Genomic DNA, 7684 nt, shown 5'->3' with positions numbered 1-7684 from the left:
GTTTTTATAAATATAAATATATATTAGGTTTGACAACCTTCGGACTGTTACATGCACTTTCTTGGAAAGTTGGAAGATCTTTATGGGTCCAGTTTCTCTACACTTTAATACCTACTAACAACTAAGATACTGTAATTCTTTACTCTAATAATCAAATACATCAGTTTTCCAAAAGAAACAGTGTGTGTTTGTGTGCTTTTTATTCCCTTCTTTTACACACGTCATTGAAAATATGCTCTACAATTTCACATTTGAGGCGTACCAAATTTATTTTGCAGAGCAGTGCTGCGTGGTTTGCGCTCCAGCATTAAATAAAATTAAATTTTGCTTTTCACGTTATTTGTGCAGCAGCTCAAAGTCACGCAATTTTAACTCTTTCCACTCAATTTTGTATGCTTTGTCAAACAGCAAGTATGTAGGCCTTAATGCAATCACTGGGTTGGAGCTTGCGTGGTCATTCATTTAAATTATCGCACAGTACAGTTCTCATTTTTAACTTAATCATCTCTGTTGTTGCCCGTCCTTTGACTCGCTAATTAAACAATCGACCGCTCCCTGAATCCTCTATCTTTCACTGGCTTGACGTGATGGGCTGGGAAGGCTTTCACACTCAGGAAAAGGGCAGGTTTCTCCCGTTTCTCACTTTAATATATGGAAATGCAATAAAATTCGTAGTGGGTGGCTCCTTGCATTTTCTTCCCAGACTAAATACCAGATAACTTGAAAATGTCCCGATTTTTTCAGCAACATTAAGAAGGTGTTGTGGCTGCAATCGGCATTTGATTCCTAAATTAATCTTTTATTGGGAGAGCGTGGATCTAATTACCATCCGCGGTCCCCAAGCCTGCAAAAAAATTAGTTGTCAGAGCGATCACATGAGGCCTCTGACTGCACTGAAGGCATTTCGGTTTCCTTTTTTTTTTTTTTTTTTTTAAATTCAAAGTGATATTCCTCCCCTTTTGTATTTCAACAGCTGCATTTCATTTAACACATCGTTGCACATCCTGTAATACAGGATCTGTTAATTTCTGTCCTGCATCCTGGGCTCCCTCCCCTCCTCTTCACAAACGTGGATTCGCGAGTATTTACGTTTTATATTTCAAGACGTCGAGGAGCTAAATGATCCTTGCCCACAGTGCCTGTTCTCTTTTTAACAGTCACATCTGTTCCCCTGAGCTTTGTTTGTGCAGCACCTCGGCTTCCTGAGAGATTTCTTCAAAAGACAGAAGGACCAAAAAAAAAAAAAAAGCACATCGGCTGCGTTGTTGCTTTTCTCCAAATTACAAGACCAAATTCGTTTGGGCCTATATTTATATCTCTGTTAACGGCCCATAATGTAATTCATCCATGCTCATAGTCTAGAGTGGTTCGATAACATAATAATAATAATGATAATAATAATTATAGCACGTATTATTATTATTATTAATCTGTAATTGTTGTTGTTTATTGTCATATTTTTTTCTCCCACGTTCCAAATGCACGATACTGAACGTTAAGATGAACTGACTTAATAAAGATAATTTATTTAATCCGAAGTTACATGTAAAATCGTGCATTTGTACGTCGTCGCAATAACCCTAATGATTAAAGATCAGAGACGAAAATTTATTAAAATAATCAATAATAGAAATTGCTTGGAGGGAGGGGTTGATAATTGAAATGCACATTTTATTCAGCTATTTACAAAAAAATAATTTTGCAGGTATATAAGCACAGCCTGATATATGATATATGATACATAAATTCAATGTGAAATGCAGAGTAAAATATAAAATGAATGCATGACTGTTTCTCTTTATAATAACAGGTGGGAGATGCAGATAAAATGTCATAAGTAAATACATGGTTTTTCATTGTGCAACACCCTCCTCTCTGTGATAGTACCACTGTTAAGCATGTACCAGGCTTTTCTCCCTGAAATAGCCCTGCCCCATTTTGCCCAAGTATCGATTGAGCTGTGGAGTATTACAGAAACTCTTGAATCTCAGGTGGCAGGAATGTGTACAATTGATCTCTTCCACTGTGGCTCCCAGCAGTGGCTTTTTGCTCCACAACACAGCGCACCACAGGAAGAGCCGGGTGAACACAGTGAAACACAATCACTCCAGACTAAGAGGGGCTGTCCCAGTCTGCCCAGCTTACTGTCACACTTTATTGTGGTGGAGAGTGGTGCTGTGAGTGTCATCCAGTGCTGTACAGCCATATAGCACCATACATATTGGCAACGTGCTTTCAGGACACATATTACGCACACTTGAATACAAACACACTCCATGGCAGATATGCACAGCCACACACATGCCTGTAGGTATTTTATTACATTTATTTTTGCCATTCATTCTCACATTTTATCCCCACATTTTGCCATTCATCACAATTTATTTTAATGTTAGCATAGTGTACTGTTAGTTCTTGTATTTCTCTGCTGATTTAAATGGTTTGATGGCCTTTTGCTGCAATGTCCTGGAGAGGATGGGACCCATCAGCAAAGGAACATTACTTTCTCTTTAGCTGTAAGCCATTCCTATCCACTTACCGTACAACATTTAAGGGTTGGCCTAAGTAAGGGCTGTATGCAGAGCTGCCACACAGCAAAAATAAGATAATTGCATTTGCTTGCAATACAAGATACTTTGTTTCAAGAATTCTTTTGAATGTAGTGTTATTTACCTTATACTATTAGACTAGTAGAGTGATCTGGCTTATTCTGTGTTGGGACTTTAAAAAAAAATCAAGATGAGTATATTGGAAGCAATAGGGACTGACAGAATGTCTCTTTTTCTTTCTTTCTTTCTTGAAAAAAAATCTTAAAACTGAGTAAAAGACTGAATGATTTGTCAAGATGGACATTTTTTGCAGTGCATATTGCTGTCCATCCACAGACATTCCAAAAAAGAACTGGGGACAAAAGCTCATTCATTAAAAATAAGATAAATTGTTTACTCTTAAAGTCAATTGATTATCCCCTTTTTCATCTGTTTCACAGCAGGAAATTACAGCAGTGACACGCAGTATCACTCGATTACTGATGACTAGCTAAACAAGAATGTTTTAAATATTGCAGTGCTTTCAAGTAATAATGATATATTGAGTCATGGAAGGCAGCTGTGAGAGCTGTGCTGTGTGTGCGCGTGTGTGTGCAGTCGCCGGTTTGTGCGTGTGCACGTGTGCTCGTGCATGTACATGTGTATCTGTGTTTGACCAGTAAAATTCTCTCAGTGCCCTCCTTGTCTACATAGCCAATTACGTAGCTCCTTTATTACTCAGTTTGAACACAGGAGTTTCCAGTATAAGTAAAAAAAAAATGCCAACAGCTCCATGACTCTTCTGTTAACCTCTAAATCAGGTAACAAAAAATAAATAAAATAAACAAAGCCCTCAATATTTGTTTCTGCTTTTCATTCATACTGTCCACAGGACCGTGAGCTCACAGGTCAAGTCGATCTGAAGCTACACGGGGACTATCTCGGGAAGCCGGCGCCCCCTCCCATGTCTCCTGCCTTGTGCTGTCAGCCCTCCTGAGTCGATACAAACCGTAGCCTGGGGCCCAGCCTGGACTCCCCACTGAGGTTCTGGCCTACTGCTGGGAGATCAAAGACCTACGGAGAACAATAGCGAGCCTCAGTTTGCCGGCCGTGGTTCACTTTGCCTAGCTGTATGGCCACACCTGCCCACGCTGTCAGTCACTCCCAGGTGATGGGCCTGCTCTACAGGCTGCTTGCTGCAGGAGCCTCCTGCCCTGACTGCTATTAAATGGGTATTATAGCTGTACTGGGTGACATTTTTCTGTAGAGATACACTCATCTGTTCAAGCCTGTAACAGCAAAGTGTGTCCCATCTCCACTCATTAACATGCTGTACATTCACCCTGTTTTACCAAACCAAGTTCAGGTTTCAGGTATGGTCAGTGGTCTAAAAATATTTTTGGCACACAGGAGGTGGTGCAAAATACAAATCTTTCCCCTTCACAGCAGTGAATGATCACTTTGTCCAAGGACAGATGGACTCACTGATGATAACTGAACATGCTGTGGAATCTTTTTTTCACCATCTCCACAAGATCTGAGGAGTGCAGGTTACTGAGGTCTCACTTTCTAAAGCAGTTTGTGGATAATCATGTCTTTCAAACTTTTATGCTTTTGTGCATTTTTTCCATATTTCCCTGCCAAATTTCAGTATATACCACTGTCACTTTTTGTTGCTGCCCCCTACTGTTGGGAGTAGTCCTTCGGTATATGTCAGCCGCTAATTTTCACCTGACAACAAGGAGGTCCATCACCCACTGAACAGGCGCCCTGATCAACCAGTAGGAGTCAGTAGTACAGCGACAGGGACTCACTCCATCACCGACTTCCCACCCGCAAAACGGCTAATTGTGCTCGAAGGGACTTCCAGCCAAGCCGCAGGCACTGCTGCTGGGAAGTGAACTCTGTTTTTTTGGCAGCGGACAGGTGACTTTACCCCCATGCCACCAAGCCACCATCCTTTAAATTTTCAAAAATTCAGGCAGCTATCTCCTGCTACCACTTGGGGCCACGGAAGTGCAAAGTTGCTTAGTACCACTTTAATGCATGATCTACATTACCCTAGTTGGCATTGGGAGGCTGTAGGTTTTCTCTATATTGGACTTTTGATTTGTTGAATTGAACGCAGGGGTTTCACTACTGGTCCACAAACTTTGTCTTCTGACAACTGAAGAAAGTAGCATGCAAACTGACACACATACAGTGACAACAGGGTGTCAAATATAACAGAAGGGGACAGTGCTAGATATGCAATAACCAGGACACCATGAGGCTCTTGAGTTTCAGATGAAGAGTTTCAGTCCACAGGCCATGTCTCCTGCTTGGCCTAAAGAAATGCAGGATTTTAAAAATAGTTCTGATTCTGTCTCAAATGTATGATTATGCAGGTTTGCTTTTTTTTTTTTTTTTTTTTTTTATTGCTGAGTGTGTGGTATACTCCATTTCCTGAGCCACACCGCCTAACTTACCAGATTGATCATTTAACTGTGAGTGTTGTCAGCTGGTGAATGTATTGAATCTTGGCCTCTGTTGAGTAAGATGTGGATTGCTGTTTTGTGCAGGACAATAAACTATATCATATTGTATAGAAATGTGCTGATTTATTACTTTTAAACCATATTGTCATTTTTCTTCTTCTCCAGCCGTTCTGTGCTCCTTTCGTCTCCCTGTGGTTCTCATCATGGCGTTTCCTGTGGAAAATGGAGACTGTCTGCAGCATGTACACAGCTGGTTGGAAGACAAGACCTCTAGATTGTAAGTCTAAACATCAAGCAGGATTTTTTTTTTTTTTTTTTTTTTTGGGCCTGCAGACTCTCACAGTTATCACAGACGAGCAATCAAAGTCTTCCATCCTCCCTAACCCAACACTTTTTTTGTTGGTTTTTTTTTTCACTTTGCTCCTGTTTGCTCTCTGTTTAAGTTGTGCTTTGGTCTTATGAGGTTTTGAAGATAGTCCTTGCATGGTTTATTTTTATGGCACAGTGATCTGGAGACTATCCAAACGTCAAAGTCGTTTATCTTGCAGTTCATCCGCTCCTTGCCTTTTGTGTGGTGAGAAAGAGAGGCACAGGCCCATATTGCATTTCATGACCTATTGTGTCAAAAGAGTACCCAGACAAACAGGTGGGAGCTCTAATGTGAGCTCCTCGTGGACCAGGCACACCAACCTTGAGGCTCCCTGGCTGTTCTTTAATAAGGCACTCATGCTTGCAGAACAGCCATAGTGCTCCCTGTCCCTCATCGTCAAATGGGATCCTTCAGGGATGCTAATGAACATACAGTAAGGGCTTGTCTTACCCACAGTGCTCCTGCTGTCTGTGTCTCCCAGTTTATCATCACCACTGAAATTGCTGGGGCCATTTCAGTAGGCTTTTACTGCAACGGGGACATTTACTCCATTGTGATGCTAATTCTTTAAAATTTGGTGTCTAGGGTTTGTTCTTTCAAGTCAGGACAGGTTTATGAGACTGGATTATTTGACAGTGTACAACCGCCTTTTTTCATTACTAGGGAAAAAGTTGCAGCCAAATGTTTTCGTCAGTGCCTCGGCAAACAACAGCAAATTTAATTTAATGTGCATTTCCATTTTGGGATGAATCGCACATTTCCCTGTTTTGTACAGTAGAATGGAGGCAGATCATCTTTCTTTCGTTTAAGAGACCAGCTTCGAGATTAAGTAGGCTGATTGTGCCCCTTTCACCATCAGAATTACGGTTGGTAACCCTAGCCAGGGCTGTCTGCTCTGGGGCTTAAACACACACAGACTTGTGGATACTCTCTGTTAATGTCATCTTGTAGATTCAATTTCCTCATCACAGTCTAACCTTAAGTCCCACAACCCCTGACTCATAGTCTTCCTTTTTCTCACAGTGCCAAAGCATGCCAGCATAGGATGGAAAGATGGAGATATTGATATTGAGCGTTGAGATGGAATGTCAGAGTGACTAGGAAGAAGCCCCTGAGTCCCTTGTCAGGTGTGTTTGATTCCATAGGTGCTCTGTAGAGATGCCTTGAGTTTATTGAATTTGTCATTTTCGGCCTGGGAGTGAAAAGGGCACCTGTGTGCTGCCGTAAGCCTCCAACAGCAGTAGCGCCACCACATCACACGATGACAGCTGATGTGCGCAGACAACCCTGAAGCTGGTGATTTTTTTTTTTTTTTTTTTTTTTTTTTTTTTTTTTTTGGGAAAGCAGTCCTTTCTTATTTCTGTGTTCAGCCTCTGTGTACATTATTCATCAGGGAAACAGCTGAAAGGATATTTACTTTGTCATTTTCTCATAAAAGCCTCCCCAGGCACTTTGAGGACAAAAAAAAGTCACCCAGGGTTACAGTGAGAAAAATGTAGCTATTTCCAAGGAAGGTTTAGTATTGTGTTAGACTCGGCTAGAGGACTGTTACAGTGAAGGATACTGGCCACCCACATCAGTACTAGATGAAAGCAATGGCCTGCTACGGTATCATGAATATTCAGTGATGTTATTGGAGTGTGATAGGTTCCTTTGCCCGGTTACTGACTGTGGGAAAACGAGTATGCTCTGATAGAGATTTTGATCTGTTCTACCATGGCCTCTATTTTCGATGGGACTGTGGACTGGTGTACAATGTATTAGGTATCTAATGGACTGGGATCAGAGCTCTGCCACCCACTGCTTTGAACACTGGTCATTCTTTTTCTCCTTTGCTCACTGTCGGTTTCCTCACTGGACAACTTGTTTTAGGCAAGAGGAAATGTCTTCCCCTGTGAAATGTGTAATCGAATGTCAGATAAGAAATGCATTAGGTCATGGCAATTCCCACAATGTACTCTTTGATATGGAGATGTGTGTGTGCGTGTCTGTGTCTGTGTCTGTGTCTGTGTGTGTGCCTGTGTGTGTGCATGCTTATGGTCCTGTATAACTCAGCTACACTGCTTGTGTCTTATGTGTTGCCTGTGTGGGTCGGTGCGTGCATGCCTACCTCATGCTTAGTGAAATCTGCACCACCTGTGATTAACAGGAAATATCCCAGATCCAGCAGGTTAATGTTTAATCAATCAACTCTGAGAGAAGCTTCTAAATGGCCTAGTTTGTTTTTAACCACAGCATCACATTACATGCATGAAGGTTTTACGAGGCCAGAACTCATCATTTTTGCTTTCAGCTAATGCTTTATCAGT

The sequence above is a fragment of the Myripristis murdjan genome, chromosome 3, assembly GCF_902150065.1.
Source record: "Myripristis murdjan chromosome 3, fMyrMur1.1, whole genome shotgun sequence".
NCBI classification, from domain to species: Eukaryota; Metazoa; Chordata; class Actinopteri; order Holocentriformes; family Holocentridae; genus Myripristis; species Myripristis murdjan.
The sequence above is the reverse complement of the archived record's forward strand: the minus strand, read 5'-3'. Positions refer to the sequence as shown.